The sequence below is a fragment of the Lissotriton helveticus genome, chromosome 3_1 (assembly GCF_964261635.1).
Source record: "Lissotriton helveticus chromosome 3_1, aLisHel1.1, whole genome shotgun sequence".
Taxonomy (NCBI): Eukaryota; Metazoa; Chordata; class Amphibia; order Caudata; family Salamandridae; genus Lissotriton; species Lissotriton helveticus.
In genome coordinates this window covers 1058166251-1058184012 of record NC_136061.1, presented here as the reverse complement: position 1 = coordinate 1058184012, position 17762 = coordinate 1058166251, and positions in this window count along the sequence as shown.

The window sequence follows — 17762 nt, the reverse complement described above, 5'->3', positions numbered from 1 at the left end:
TGCCCCAGGAGACCTGTGCCACCTATATTTGCAGTCTGCAGCTGGTCAACTGCATTTGTGACCTGCATCAAACCTTTTTCAACATCCTGGCTGCAGTGTGCCATTTATATCTGCATTGCCGCTGTGCATCTTGACAATACAGGTGTGGCATTGCAAAAAATGTTGACCGCCTTACTGTATCAATCCAGACAGGTGAACAGACATTGTTTTTCCCTGCGTCTGGATGCATGGTCCCTTTGCATTGAAGCACAGAGCTCTTTGATTGCTCCAGTCATTTCTATAATACTGTCTGCACATGCCTTATTGCCCTCCACAACTGTGTGATTGAGCTATTTAATGCCCTCCTTCATGTCTGTGAGATTATGGTTGACAGACACCAGCTGCCCGTTTATTGATTGCATGCGTTTGGCCTGCAGGTGCTGGACCTGGACCAATGTGCCTTCCAGGCCTGAGAATACGGAAGGGTCGTCTCCTACCACTGTGCTGGTTTGTGTCACTGGCCTGTGTCTCCGGCAACTGGCAACTGTCGTCCCTACGGAGCATCGGGGGCTGTTCATGTTCCTGCCGTGCCTGCTCTTCTTGTTCTGGATGTGCTTCATCCTGTATGCCTTCGAGTTCTCCCTCCAACTCCGGTAGTGGAGACACAGTGTGACGCCATTTTTTTGGCACAGGTGTTAGCTGTGTTGTATAATCTGTGTCCTATCCCCCTGCCTGGTCCTGTGGCCTCAGGTTCTATGTTGTCACCCTGTGTTGCAGGTTCACCTGTAAATACAAAAGCCCTACTAATTGTGTGTCCTGCTTTCCATTGTTCACTGAATAAACTTGGTTGCATTTTAGGTACCTAAGTGCTGTGTTACATTTTTGGTTCTACTATTTTATGTCAACTGCAGATTAAGTGCTGTGTGTAATTGCTCAACTGTGTTATGTGTGTGACTACATCTCTCATGATGCATTGCTGGGTGGGCAGGAAAATGTGGAATGTAGTTGCATTTTTACTTTGAAATGGGGGCTTTCCTGAGTGTGTTCGTAAGTGGGTAATGTGTCAGAGCTGATTTAGCATGCATCTTACCTTGTCTGGTGTTGGGCGTGGTAGAGCTGTCAATAACTGCAACCCCGCGGATGCTTTCTGGCTATAGGGTGGACTCCACCAAATCCTCAAGGGGTGTGGCTCTGTGGATAGACCCCCACCAATTTTCTTTGCCTTCGCAAGCCTGGTGTCAACTTTGTCCTTAGACTTTGAGCGCATGTCATACCAGCGCTTGCGTAGATCACCAATGGAGCGTTGTGTCACACCTATAGCATTAACCTTAGCCTGTATGTCCAGCGAGATTTTGCCCTTTTCAGACTCTTGGATGTGCAGGGATTTCTTGCCAAAAAGCACTTCATGGCTCTTAACTATATCCACAATGAGGACCTCCTATTCCTTCTCCCTAAATTTCTGTTTTCTTTTCCTTCCAGCTGCCTCCTTGTCCTTCTCCTGCGTGTTCATTGTGTTTGGATGGTGTTGAAGTTCAAAGTGGTGTGCTCCTGCCCCCAGCCTCTGACACAGCCTCAGGCAATCAGGAACAGCATGGGCAGTCACACTTCCTGGTTGTGATGTTATCAATCTGCTCCGAAATAGAGGTTTTGCAAAATTGCGATTTCTTAATAGCAAATTTGCAAATAAGAAATCGTAACTTTGGTAATCGGTAATAGTGATTGCAATTATTACAGATTCGCTAAGTTTTTGCGAATATTTACATCCCGTTTTGCAATTCTCAAATAGCGATTCATTAAAATTCGCTATTCGAGACTGGCAAAACTTTTTTTGATACAAATACCCTAATATGTTTTGCGAAGATGCAATGGGGGCAAAGTTAAAGGGGACAACATTATTTTTGATTTACTACCAACTTTGGCATAATTTGATGGATCCGCACAAAATATGGCAGGGGCATTGTTTTTTATAACTCATTTTAGATGTTTTAAGCTGTTGCAGAGTCGCCAATGGTGAACAAGTTAAGAAGATGGGCAATAAAAATTCATTTCATAATAATATTGGCACTTTGTGAAGAATCTGCAATACATTTGGGTGAATCTGTAAAAGTTTAGTTTTTGATTGGTATGTTATGTTTTGTGTCAATCCAATAAGTGTGTCGCAAAGTAAAACGGGGGTAATAACATTTTCAATTTCTTATACATTAGCATTGTTATTAGAATCAGAATAAAATGTGACTGGTTGTAGGCAAGTTATAGCGAATGGAGTTATTTCAGGTTTTGGTGCAGATCCTGTGGGGAGAAGGCATTAATGAGGGGGTAAAACTTTTTTGATTGAATAATAACTTTGTCTCTGATGGATCTGCATGAAATTTGGCAGCATGTTTGGCCTACTCTTTGCATTCTCACATTCTTGCATGTACCCCAAAGGATGATGACATTTATGGAGGGGAGAGGTGGAAAGGGGAGGTGTTCATCTGATAATAAATTTGGCAATATTTGATGAATCTACACACATTTAACAGACATTCAACATGGTTAGCTTCTTGTTTGTTATTTCAATTTCTGAGCAGATTTGTCAAAGGATGCAAAGATAAATGAAAGAGCAAAAAAGTTGTATTCACAAATACATTGCTGTCTAATCAATCTGTAGGAAATTTGCCAGCAAGCAAAGTGAGCCCAGTGCAGTGCCAGGCAAACCCTGTAACCTACACCCACTGCACAAAGCAGAAGGTGGTTTGGCACAGGCCCAGACCAAAGGCTGTGGATAGCACAGAATGGATTAATGGCACGATGTGCATAGTGAGGTTTGGGTGGTCACAACAGGGGCTTGGCTTGCAGCCAACCCCCACACTTCACTGACACTGGCTGTGCAGAGTGTGAGTTGAGAAGCAACGGTGGGTTGGGCACAGAGCATGGCAGGAGGGCCTGGCCTCTGGACCCTCTGTGCATAGCCGAATGTGGATTCTCCACCGTTGTAAACTTACTATGGAATCGGAGTCTGTGAATAGTATCAAAATAGTAAACTTGTGCAAAAGTATACGTTTATCTTTGTGAATCAGGCCCCGAGTTATTTTTCACACTCAAATGTCTAAAACCACTGAAATTCACCAATTGCCTGCCATGTAGTTGCATGAGAACAGGCACAAGCCGACAGGGAAACATCCTTTACATTGCGGTGAGTATACCACGATGCAGTTGCAATGCAGCCGTTACAAAGCAAGTCGTGCGCAGGATGTTAATGTTAAAAATAATTTATAAAGCGCGCGTACACCGGGTGGTTTCATGGCGCTGTAAAAGGCTCTGTATGCTATAGGCGAAGACATTAATTGTAGGCTTGTGCAAATAGCCATGCTTTAAGGGACTTCCTGAATTACAGAAGGTCAGCGCAGGACCGTATTTCCAACAGGAGGCAGTTTCACAGTTTGGGGGCGAGGGTATCAAATCTGCGACCTTCCTGACATACCCGATTGAACGCAAGGGTGGTGAGGAGTGAGAGGTGAGCAGAGCATAGGTTACATGAGGGAGTGTGCCTGAATATCAGGCTGTTAAAGAATTCGGGTCTATTGCCATGCAGGGATTTGAAGATAAGGTAGCCTGTTTTAAAGGCGCAACGTTGAAGAACGGAGAGCCAATCAATGCAGTTTCTTCAGCAGGGGGGGTTGCTGGATGGTGCTATGACCTAAGGAATAGTAAGATATACTATTCCAACACCTTCCCTACTGTACGTAGATTGGTGTTGGAATGGTAAATTTTACTATTCCTAAATCCAGCGCCCTCCAGCACAAGTCGCGTTGTTACATCACATAGTCAAGCCGACATCCTAAATGTCCAAAGGGACCATTACCACATGGACCACCATCCAGGGGAAAGGACCAACAAGTAAAATTCCACCTTTCTAAAAAGTCTTTTTTCATTATTAGCATTGCTTTCTACACATGTCTAGTGCTTAGTTTAAAAAAATTAAAATTGGTACAGGAGCCAAGTGTACGTTTTTTAGGAGTTTACCAACAATGATAAGAAATTCCATGGTTTCCAAACACCAAATCTGCCTTTTCTTGATTCCAACTCATGCCTGTTTCTTGAATCATAGTCCAGGTCAAATCTCTTTATTTCACTAGTGCATGATCATTATCTCTATGATATATCTTTGACTCTGTTTTTCTATTTTTCTTTTTCTTCTTTTTTCCACCCATCTTTAGTCTTTCTCCCTCTTGCATTGGGTAAAAGTGTGATCATGAAAAATAGGTCAGGTTACCATAAATGAGTGCCACTGCCTACATCCTGCACAAATTTACATAATGATTGCATACTTTACATACATTGCACATGTGTGCTTCAAATATCAGTCTACGAAATATACATTCTGACATTGTTTCTCTTGTGATGTGTTTCAAATGCATATAGTGTTCGCATGTGAAAATTACAATAACTTTTTCAAGCAACAAAGTGACTTGCGTGTGGTAAAAGTTTTGTGACTAGGGCCTGGGTCATTTTTTCCTCAGCAAAATTATTTTCTAAATCCCCTCTCTACTCAACATAAAATTTACTCATGAGCATTTAGTTCAAATTTTATGTATGACTTACAGCATTTGCAAAACATTGATGCTGAGTTTGACTTTAATTTGTACTTGGTATGCATTCATAAAGCCATTGTGCAAGGTTACTTTCTGACAATTGGCATTGTTCTTTTCTGTTTTGCATACCAGTTATGTGCCTTTCTTGTTCTACTGAGTTCCTTAAAAATATTCTGTTTCCAACCTATTTCATTTTATTGATGAGATCACTCAGTCAAGCACTTTCTTTTCCCCAACTTTTTTTTATTACTCAAGATGCATTATGTATACCCTGAACTGATATAACAAAGAAAATTACACATTGAGATAAATACAAAAAAGAAAAAGCCAATTACACACTTGGAACACAAAGTGCCAACATAATGTCATCTTTTGGAAAGTGATACATAACGTTTTAGGTGGTAATGCAACACTGGATAGGAAGGCAGAAGAAATGTAAAAAGTGAGTCCTAATATACAGAATTGTAGCTGTTACCAGTATTTACTTGGTAGGTGTTTCACCGAGTGGTTCTGAGTGACATAAAAGAGACAATGTTGAAGAGACTAAACAGTTGCAGTTTGAACAGAGATGTCAGGTTGCAGTCAAATGCTTTAAGGGAAGAATAGATGCAAATAGGGAAAATAAAGAAGCACAAATGGTTAGAAAATCAAATACCTCTATCCTTACATACAATTCAAAATCAGATGATGTGCTTTAAGTAAACTATTGGGTCAGTGCTTAATTTGTAAAAATGTAGGTGCTGGGACCCAAAGTTAAATGTAGGTGCTGCAACCCAAAATTCTTCACAGGAGTGCACTGTAACTGGCACCACCATAGCTCCTACCACTGCTTCAGAAGGGCAGTGCCAGTATTAGCTTTTTAACCACTACGCTCTCCCATTTGAGAACATTGGGTTACCCTTACCATATTACATTTAATAAGTGCTAATTTTTGCTAGGGAGCAGGTAGGAAATTCATGTTTGTTGTCTAAGAAACTGTCATTTAAAATCCTCTTAAGTGGTAAAGTCAGAATGTAAATCACTATTTTGAAAATGCGACTTTCAGTAAGTTGGCATTTCTTTGTTCTAACCATTTGGTACCTGCAATCTGTTTCCTAAGTCACATGACTAGGTACAGTTGGCCTATGTATTCCTCCCAGACAGTATCACAAAGGGAGACTAGTTGTTGGGAGAATGGTCAATTTCTAGCATGATGATAGGGTGCAGCTGTTACCTCCCACAATTACACATCAAAGGGGTTGCCTCAGCATACTTACAAAGGATTTCACACTAGTCTATTGTGAATACAGACAGCTTGGGGCCGGGGCAGGGAGGGAGGAAATTCCAGACACCTGTGGGGGAAAACACAAGCACTTCGCTCACTTCAGAGGAGGCACAAGTAAAAAAACAGGACCCTCACACCCAGTCTTCAGATCACTTCTGGACCTGTGGAATACACAGAAGAAAGACTGCTTTGATGCCCTGCTACTAGAAGGTCTATTCTGATGCCCTGCTGCAAACATAACTGCCCCTCTGCCTGCATTGAGCCCTGGCCCACCCCTCAATTGGTGCCGCCTCCAGTCCAGGACTCTTGGAAATCGGGCTAAAGGTGCTGTACCAGCCAAACTGTGGGTTCCATCAAAATTGATGCAGCACGATGTAACTCGGAGCAGGCCCTCACAGCCCTTCATCAGAACTGACACAACATAACACAACTCTTTGAAGGACCTCGCATTGCATCCCTCACAGCTCTTCATCTGAACCGATGCAGAGTGATGCAACTCGATACAGGACCTTGCATCGCAGCCCTTGCGGCTTCTCATCAGAACCGATGCAGCACAGCGGAATGCAGCGGAACGTCCTACATTAAGGACATAATGTGCAATACTCGGAGGGACTCACATGACAGCAGTATCCAGTCCACACTCCACAGTGGTTGGTCTGAAATCATGACGTTTTCATGGTATGGTGCAACCAGATAACGACAGTTGGTTCTTTCTGCTAAGGCATTATTTTGACCTAAACCTTTATAATTGCATATCTCCAGTTCTACTGATCGTATTTTTGTCATTTTACTGTCATTTGTTTTATTAAAGTTTTCTCTATTTTTCCAAATGTGTTAGGACTTTTTCTGTGTTTTACTATATTTCTGTGTGTGGGCAGTATAAATATTTTACATTTTTCCTCTAAGTTAGGAATGACTGCCTTTGTGCCAAGCTAACAGAGGGTTACGCACAGGTTAATTTAGTGACTTTTGTGGTTCACCCTGACAGGGACTGTGGCTTTTGCTTGAGAAATGCTAACACACCCTCAACCAGCAACCACATTCCACACAGTAGAGCAAAATGGGTGACTTTAGATAGAATATACTTGATCAATTTATAGAATGCAAGTGGACATTGGCTAATTGTGCAACGTTATTGATGTGGGGACTCACCACTAGTGAAGACTCAATTGAGAAGTCAAGTTATTTTGCTGTCATAGATAATGAAGGTGTCAAAACCTTCACTATCAAGGTCACGGTACACTGTTGTAAAGACCAGTATTTTGCTCAAAGACATGGTCCTACACCTCTAGAACAAGTCTTACAGAGGTTGCAAAGTAGGCATTAGGTGGTCACTGAGCCTTCTACAACCAGGTGACCTGCCAGATATAGTGTTCAGTTGTCATGTAGTTTCCCACTGTCCAGTAGGAACTGTGTGTTTGTTGGGCAGCATAAACATAGGGATGGTGCCAGACTGATTCTGTGCACCTCCTCAGGATACGTTGTCTAAGAGACAAGCTAGGTCACAGTGCCACCATGTGACCCTTATACCTAGATGGGTAGCAAATGGTTTTGGTACCCCAGAACATGACAACCTCGATCCTCCCGAGGAATCGTTAAAACCCTATCGCTCAGTCACTCATGCTTTCTTTCTCTCAGTGAAATATAGAAGAAAATCACAGAGGGGTGTTATTCTATATTTATTGAAACATCATGAATTGATATGCTGCAGTGATCAATAGACAGAAGCAGATGAAAGTTATTAGAAATATAAGGACAGTGAGCAGAATAAACAGTTCCACCATCTTGCTATAATAAGTATATATATATATATATATATATATATATATATATATATATATATATATATACTAGCAGCCCGTCCCGACGTTGTCCGGGTATGAAATAGAATGTGTGTAATAGGCAAGGGAAATTTATTTTAAAATCTCGCTGTAGAGAACATTTTTAGCATGAAGTGTCACAATAGTTAGGCATGTGTGTGCAGATACTGTGTGTATCTCAGAGTAAGAAGTATTAGCAGATGTCTCTAGTGTGTATGTACTCCACTTCCGTAGGTAAGCGTGTGTGAAAGTGCATTCAGTTGTAAATTTCGTGTGCCCGCAGGCACGCTGAATCGCGTCATCCCCCGCTTGAGGCCCGGCTCCAGTTTTGTTTGATGTTGTGCTTGTGGTTTAAAGTCATTGATGCAGAGAGTTGAGTGGGTGACAGTGCTCGCTGGAGACGCTGCGCATGTGGGAAAGTGCAGTCAGTTCAAAGGTTAGTGTCCCAGCAGGCACACTTAGTCGCGTCATCCGCCGCCTGAGCCCGGCTCCAGCCCTGGTTGATGTTGTGCGCCTGGTGTCAATTCGTTTATACAGAGAGTTGAGTGTGTGACAGCGCACAGGAGACGCTGCAGTTAGTGTCCCCGCAGGCACGGTCCTTTATGCAGAGAGTTGACTGGCTGACAGTGCGCAGGATACTGTGCAGTTATTGTCCCCGCAGGCACGATCAGTCGCGTCTGCCCCCGCCTAAGCCCCGGAAATTGCAGCGCCCATTGGCCAAGCCCCTTGCTCTCACGCAATTGCCGCATCCATTGGCCTTGGCCACGCCCCCGGCCCAACGCACACATTTGTTTTCCACACGCCCTCAAGGCACGCCTTTTTTTTGGGGGATGTGCCGCGCGATTGTTGTCGGTTGTCGCGCCCATTGGCCACACCCCTTGCTGCCGCGCAATTACCGCACCCATTGGCCTTGTTCACGCCCCCAGCACAACGCACGCGTTTAATGGACGCTTTTTTTTGTCGTCATGCCGTGCCCCGCCCACGCCCACAAGGGACTACTTTGCTGGTAAGGTTCTTTTACCTTTAAAATGTATATGGTGGGCATATGTATAGCCTATGTCCTTCTGCTGCAACTGCCCTTTCCAATGCTGTATTGGGTGTTGTGATTGGTGCTGTGGTTCCTGAGATTACCCGCCTCAATAGTTTGGGCTCTCTCTTTATAATATTAGTATAGATATATATATATATATATATACTCCTACTATGCATTCCCTAACCTAGATGCCTAGAGTGGATGCATGTAATCTGCCAAGACAAGAATAACCTATGGGATGAACCAGCCCCATTACCTGACGGGAAATAATGTATGTCCCTGTCTTTGTCACAGGTTTGACATCTCTTCTCGCAGAGGGCTCAGCAAGCAGCTCTGCTGAGATTTTAGTGTGTAGTGACCTCGCAATGACAGCAAGTGCTCCTCTAGCTAACTCTGGAAATGCTTGTTTATATCTGACATTTCATGTAACCTTATTCATAATGATAACTGGTGGGGATAGAGTATGAAAACTTAATTCTTTAGAAAATAAAGTTGTTGTTGAAGGATGGCTAAGAGTATGGCAATGATTGCAGTCATTGTTAAATAGAGACCGGGGGGTGAGAAAAATATGTGTGTGCAGGTATCGTTTTAAAAGAAAAGTTCTTTATGGTTCATACCTGGCACAACATGTAACCTCATCCCTATAGATTATGTATTGGGGTAGGTAACCCAAAAGAAGAGGCTTAATATTGACAGAAGAGGCTTATTATTGACAGGAGATTGAGCCCTGGCCCACAGAAGACTCAATCAAAGCCAAACTCTATCAATTAAGTCACAGGCAGAATTATTTAGATAGAGACACTTCAGAATTTTTTACTTTAAAGAAAAGTTCTTAACGCTCAAACATTCAGCCAACACCTGTTTCAGGAAGGGTAATTTAGTGGGAAAAGTCTGGCAGACAAGGGCCCATAAAACCCACGATACAGTCTCCAAAATTAGGGACCTTAACAGTGGATAAGTAGCTACTGAAAGTCAACAAATTGAAACAATCTTTCTTGATCCTTTTTGCTAAATTTATAAAGAAGATATACATTCCCAAGAGAGCATAATAACTAACTTTTTGGCTCAAATTCAAATTCCGTCAAACATGGTCATAGCAGCAACCAATCGTATCCTCCTTAGGAGCAAGTGAAATTAGAGAAAGTCATGAAGTCCCACTCCAAATGTAAAGCTGCAGGTGAAGATGGCTATCTGCTGCAATGGTACAAGTATCTAATCAAACAGTTAAAAGTCCCCTCAACAGATATGTTCAACCAAATTCTGAAAAGGGGTAACCCTAATTTAGAAGAGGAACATTGTTGTGACTTCTTTAAAAAGAAACAAATCTAGAAGATATGAATTATTTCCACCCAATAACCCTACTAAACGCGGGTTATAAAATTGTTCATGGATATTTGAATACTAAGAAAATCAGTGGTAATCCCAAAATCAATAAATAAGGATCAGAATGGGTTTATCCCAACTCGTCAGTTACATTCTAATATGCACTTTTTAGTAGAAGCAATAGATTACTGTTACTGGGATTTTATTTGCTGTCAAGTAATCTAAGATTACTTGACAGCAAATAAAATCCCAGTAACAGTATTATTTACGGATGTCGAGAAGGTGTTTGGCTTGATGAACTAGACATTCTTTTTTAAAGTTGTGTACAAAAGAGGATTCCCTAACCAGTTCACCAGGTCCAATGCATGTATATTTGAGGGATCAAGTGCATCACTGGTGCTGAATGGAAGAGTCCCTGCTCCCATAAGGATTACAAGAAGCACCAGACAGGGTTGTACAATTTCACCTTAGCTATTCATCATCTTCACAGAACCACTGGCTTATACACTGCGGAAAAGTGAGACAAGGTACAAACCACGGTGCATCCAAACTGAAACACTGTGCTTATGATTTGGTGCTTTACATACTCTAATAATAAAGTAATTAACAAACCTTTTGATACACTATCATCTTTTACAGGTACTGCTAGATGTAAACTCTACTTTTCAACACTGATGTTAAATTTCTACCTCAATTTCTACTAGCAATTTATCACAAAAAAACAATGAGTTATTCAGGGATTAGAATATCGAAGAAATAAGAACATAAATAAAAACTGAACTATACAACCTACTTATTTATCAGATTAAATCCATGCCGGATAAAAGGAACAAGTTCCCATTCTCCATTATAGGTAGAATAGCAATGGTTAAAATGCATATATTACCTCTTTTATTTGTTTTGCCAATTCCATGCTGCTCAAATAACAAATGATTTCTTGAAAATAATTCAGAGATTCATAGCTTCTTCTGCAGCAAACATCAATTACGGCTAAGTCAGCAAAAATGTAATCTGTTACGGGAGGGCGGAGGACTGGCTTTCCCAGTCTGGAAGAAACACTACCTTGCAGCCTTCTAAATAACAAATGCCAGGGATGAAAAGTGGGAATTTCCCTTATCCTGAGCCTTACACTCCCCAAACCCGAAATCCCAAATTGGTGATATACCATACTATAGCCATTTTTTAACAAAGACAACTTTGGAGTATTTTGGAACATTTCTGCCCTACATATATCAAAATCAACTTAAATCGCTATGTTCCCAGGACCTCCAAGACAAAATATTGAGCTGCAAAAAGTTGACCTCAGGAAATTAGGGGATTGCTTTAGAAACAAGTAGTTAATACAACGGGAGATCGCTAAAATTAAATTACCACCTTCATGGGTTGAGAACAGACACCCCTATTTCAAGTCCGTAGGGTAATGAGCAAACTCACACCGCTTCACATTAGAGCTTTGATGGAATATAGTGGGGTATCTCTGTAATCCATCTAAAATTTCCAAAAAGATTGGTTAGTGGGTACGGTGACTGTGAGCCTGTCAGAGTATTTTCATAAAATTGTTTTGAACAGAGCAAATAAATGGCATAAAGAAACTGTTACAAATCAAACTCAGGAAGAGTGGGAACAAATATCTTTGCTCAATCACAACGTGGGGTAAGAGGACCCAACATTAAGCTTGTGTTGATGTGTGCACAGTGGTCGGTGTACTACACTCCAGTACAACTACATAGTTGGAATTCAAATATTACTGATCAATGTCCTAGATGTTATCAACTTTGAACATGGCTCCACATGATCTGGGACTCTGAGAGGCTAAGAAAATTATGGGAAAAGTTATTACATTTACCCAGACCTCACTAGGAGTTTCCATATTCCAAAATACAATATCTGTTCTTTTAGAAAGGTCTAGGAATTTGGAGTTAAGTTGAAAGGGTGCCCGCACCTGATGATTTATATAACAATATCGATAGCTTGCTCTCTAATTACAACTTGTTGGAAAGCAGATGTGGCTACTAAGATCCATAACGTATAAAGTAAAGAAAATATATATGCAAAGAAGATGGGAGTGGATAAAGTATCTTACATGAAGGAAGTTGATGCAGATCAAGAATATGATATTTTTATTAAGTAACAGTATGAATTGAATTGTTTTGAAATGTTAATTTATCTGATCTAAAAATGTGTGTCAGTTCTCTAATTGGATATTAGGTTGCAATTGTCAGAAAATCAAGAAAATAAGAAGTATTAAAAAAAGAACGCCACATCTCCTAGTGTAACAGAATTTGCATCCACTTTCTCTATTCAGACAGACTGGATCCAAGCATTTTACTAATAATGACTTGCCAGTTTTACAAAACTGACCTGGGAAGCCATACTCCCTGGGAATTTATTATATGTACTGGTAATTCCAGATTCTATCTCATCATATCTGATTTTACACTCTAATAGTGATCTCCATTTATTGATAAGTGTAGGACTAAGGAGGGAGGACAGGGACCTTTTCGCTATTTCCCGAGTGTATTCATGTTCAGAATGACACAGTGTCTTCAAGAAAAGCTGAATATCTCCACATGCTCAACCCAGTGGGATTGCAGATGGTAGTGTTCATCTCACATCGCTGGGATGACTGTCTTGCTTTCTGCTGTTTCAGCTAGGCTGTCAAAAAGCACCATGCTTTTTCCTCAATTCTCATAATGGCACTTAATAGAGTGGGTTAATTCATATTCAGCCATATATCAACACACATTTCTGTCTTTGAAGGTCTCTCAGTCTGCCTTCGGAGGAGTTGCAGATATAGTGCCTTTTGAGGTTTCTGATGGATATTTCAAGTTGGATTAGTCTTCTGCCTAGTTTTTCCTGGTTAGGCTGTATTCTTTCATAATTGAGTCTCACAGGTGGTCTTTCCTCATGTTCAGATGACTTGTCCTAATAATACTGATGCCTCATTGCCAAAATAATTCCTTTTTGATAGAACAGATTTTCTATCTTTAATTGTATTGTGCCCTTATCCCAAATTTTAAGCGGGGATGCTACCCTATCCAGTTCAATGTCTAATGTAATTGGAGCACAATCTGAAATACCACCCTCCCAAATATCACAACCAACTCCTGTCTGGAGGGTGACTCTGGACAAGAGCAACAAATATGGGAAGTAAAACCATGTACACAGGGAAGGATTGTATATCCTCTATAGTTGGGGTGTATTAGTCTCTAAACTTTAACAAAGTAACTGTCCTGCATGTCCTCTATCAAAAGTACTCTGTAAGTTGCACTTGCCCTAGCAGAGGGACCTGACTAATTATTGACTGGGTCAATGGCTAAGTGACACTGCACAGCCAGATTCACTTTGGTGCAGATGAATTCCACCAGTAGTTTATTATGTGTAGTGAAGAAAATTAGTCTGGGGCGGTGAGGGGTGGATACTGAGCCTACTATCAGTATTTCCCCATCCAGTATGATCTTAGATAAGTGCAGCGTCCCTCCTCATCACTCTGAAATGTTAAGATCTTGTATGGCATGTTCTTTCTGGTGAGAAAGGCCATCCCCCACTTTTTATAGTGGTTAGAGCTACCCTGTCTCCCATGTTCCTCACATGTTTGGCTACTGTTCACTATGCAACCAACTCAGTTTCATCACAGTTTGTCTAAATCATTAGGCAAGAGGTGGGTCTCCTGTGTGAGAGCTATGTCAGCATTTTTCAATGCAGGCAGTACACTTGTATCATTTACCACAATGTCATAATCAATTACATTTAAGGATATTATCCTCCCTGGAAGTGTTGCCAAGGATGGTGGCATGGTCTTATCTACATTTAGAGTATTAGGTTCAAAGAGAGCAAAAGGGGGCAGAAGAGACATAGGACAGGTGGGATGTATGGGGGATAAGTGTGGACTGCACAAACAAAAATGGGAATATCTACATTCCTGTGAACCAGCAAACTCAAATTATTTTAAATAAGGTCTCATGGGAAGTTTCCCTTCCGGGCATGGCAAGCAAATTGGCATCAGTGGGTATATGGTGATGAGAACTCCAGAGGTTGGATTCTTACCCTCAGTTTGTAAAAGCTGGATTAAAGGAGCCTTAAGAAGGGAATGATGTCTGACTATTGTTAAAAGGGTTACCACAAAAACAAATGCGTGCTGCAGAGTTCAAATGATAAGTAAGCTTGTGTGGTGTATCAGTCACCGAGAGGTGTATATATGATGGTTACCTCTCCCAATGATTTCCACTTTTCCCAGCTACTAGAGTGATGTCAGATACTCATGTGGGTATGTCTTGTTACAGCTTCAAAAAGATGGATAAGGTATGATTTAAGCATCAAGCTAATGCCATGGAGTTCTAGAGCATCCCCTGTTGGGAGGAAAAGTGTTGGATTGAAAAAGCAGGCATCGTGGCCTAGTGGCCTAACTTCAGGTATATATCGATATGAAAGCCCATACTGACCTGTGAGGAGCATGGATGCCTAGACCTGAGATGGGTCCTAAGTCCACAGTCCTCGTTAACATCTTGTCTCCACCCCTAACAATGCAGAGATAACAGTGGAGAAGGTAATTTAAACTGAGATTTCCCTAATGAGCACTGTGTACAGGCTTCTGAGTTCAATTTTTCTGCAGTACAGGGATAGTATGGATCATTAGGTATAATATACACCAGGACCAAGTGTTTGATAGAGGTAAGTAGGGTAACAAGCAAAATGTCTCACTCTGTTTAGTATATAGCGAGACCAAATAAACAGAACTGGACAAACCTGCAAACAGGTCATCCAGGCCAGGCATGGGGGATACATTGTTCGAGCATCTCCAAGTGTAATGCCTGGGGTCTTTTCGACCTTTAAGAGATGACTTTATTTGTTTGGCTCCCTAATAAGGCATTCTACCACTTGTTCAACCTATCTTTGTCTGACTGCTGTCCGTGTTGGTGTGGGTCTTGTGGCAATTGTCTCCACTCTCGTTGTTGGTCAGTCATGTCCTTGACATCCACTCCTGTATTTTCCATATCCACAGTGTTCTTATTGTCTAGAAATAGTTCCACATCTTCAGGTTCTGTATATTCTGTAGTTTTGCTGCTAAAAGTGAGGATTGTGGTGGCTGGTTCAACTAAGCTCAATTGTATGTTCTTGCTAAAAGAACAACTGATGGACAGAATACAGAACAATGTCATACATTCACCCCAGTACAGACATCTGGGCCTAAATCCATCTTTTTTTGATCCCCATGCAATTCCAGTTTCCCAGCCTTGTGCCAATCAGTCCAGCCGAACTGCCAGGCCAGGTCCTCCCTGGACTTGAAACAAGCATCCTAGGACCGGTTTCGGGGGTTTCATCCCTCATCAGCTAGGATAACTTGACTCGAGTGGCATGAAAAGCACAGGATCCACGTATGGGCATGCCTGTCCCACTCAGGGTGACAAATGAAAAAAGAACAATTGATGGACAAAATGCAGAACAATGTCATACATTCACCCCAGTACAGCGATCTGGGCCTAAATCCACAGTTTTTTTGCTCCCCATGCATTTTGTCCATCAATTGTGTGTCTTTTGCTTTCTCACCCTAAGTGCGCTGGGTATGCTCAGACTTGGGTCCCGGGCTCACTGTGCCACTGGATTTAAGCTGTCTTGTCTGATGAGGGGTGAAACCCCGAAACCAGTCCTAGGATGTTTGTTTTTGGTCCAGGGAGGAACTAGCTTGGCAGTTCGGGCTGGACTGTTCCCATGAGGCACAGGGTCAAGACTGATTTGCATAAGGCCAGGTCTGAACTGGGTGGCATGGTGAGCAAAAGAATTATGGATTTACCCCAAATCTGTTGACTGGGGTGTATGTTTTTATTTGTTCTGCATTCCAGCCATCAAGTGTGTTACTTTTGCAATTTTATGTCATTTTCACATAGTCTAGAATTTACCAAATTTATATTTCTCCCTAACTGTTTTTCAAATGAGAAGTCTGCAGTGCTATGCCCCATGAGACCATTGAGAATGCATAGAACATGGACTGCTTATTCCTGCCCCCCTGCAATGGAAGGTTCTAGGTGCCTGCGGAATAAAAAGAGTTAGGATCAACTACAGTTTACCAAATACAGTATCACCCATTTGGTCACACAGTAAAGCTAAGAGTTGATTGATGGTATTAAGGATGAATTTACAATAAATAAAAAGCCAAGCTGATATATATCAAGCTGAAATAAATCAATCACCAAAAACATAGTATAAAAACACAAAATCAATAAAGGATTTCCGAAGTGAGAGATAAAACTGTTCTTGAATAACAGAAAAAAATGGGGAATTCAGTAGCTGCTATACACAGAAGGAGAAATGCAGTCTGATAACTTCGATTGAAAGTTTTAATCCTCTTGCCTATACATGAGGTAGTCTAGGAAGACATACTAAACCCTGTTCTAACTGGGAATCCGCGAAACCCTATTATTCGGGAAATCAGAGAAAGGTGCTAGCATAGCAGAACTTCTGTAGAAGTTCTCAAAAGTAAAGTATATTGTATAGTATACAGCCACACAACAGAGATGTCACAAAGAGGTCTGTACCTCTAGAGTATAAAGGGAATATGAACAAAGCCAAAGTGCAATGCCCGATTATAGCCACCAAAAGAACCTTTAAGAATATCAGGTCACACATCCAATTAATTCTTAACTTCAAATGACAAACTTGGCAACTACACTCAAGCTTTCTTTCCTTTGGCGTGCACATTAAAATGTCTTAGGATTTCTCCCATCTCCTTTTTCTTCTTGGACTGTAGTCCTCCCTTTCTTCGTTAAGACTTCTTATTATTGCCAAGAGATACCTCTTCAAGCCTCACTATCTCTTTCACACAACGTGCCATTCTTTGACTATACGCTAATGCAACTGCACCTGCAAAGGAGAGAAAAACATGGCATCCAAAGCAATCATTACTGTTAAAAGTAAAGCATTGGGAAATCAAAAAGCTTATGGCCTTTGGTCAACTTTAATATGACCAGCATTTCAGTACATGTTTAAATGCATAATTACCGATACAGTTACAACATAGATGTAGAGCACTATTTAAATGAATATAGATTCAGTTATAAAATAAATGAAGCGCATTATGTAAAGAAATATCTGATCATATAAGGAATACAATGTTATTCAAACCACACAATTGCAGATAAACGTGAGAACTGCAACTCGTTGTTACTGTAAAGAAAACATTAATATACACACTAATAAATGTTGAGATTATACAGCAGGTGCATTTTCTGTAACTGTTCAAGTGCATTACATTACTAAGGTTACAAACATACATGATGCCATACGTACATATATGTGGCCTAATTACACATGCAAGAGGGGAGTCAAAATTGCACTGCTCCACCCTCAGTGATTTACATGGCTTGTGTAGCCTGTTTGTCACAGGAAACAAATGGAGACGGGGCATGGGCAAGTAGATTTAGGGGCATTGCACATACTGACATGAAGGGGTTGCTAAATTACCAAGGCAAGGGTAAACTCTGTCTCGTAGGCAAAGTATAAGGGATTGAGAAAATTCCTCAATACACATTTCCTCAAGACTCTCTGGCACATCTCACATTATCTCTTCCGGTGCGATTTTTTGGCATCAGAATGTTTTTGTGTAGGTGACATATGTTGACAACCATCGGGCATATGGCCAGGTACGGTCTAGACCCCCTCCTCCCTTCTCAATACCCCAGATAGTAACAGGTTGGTTTACTACTAGAATTGAGTTTTTGGATTAGGGAGTCGTGAAACCCCCTGGCATTATTTATTTACATTAAAAAAAAATG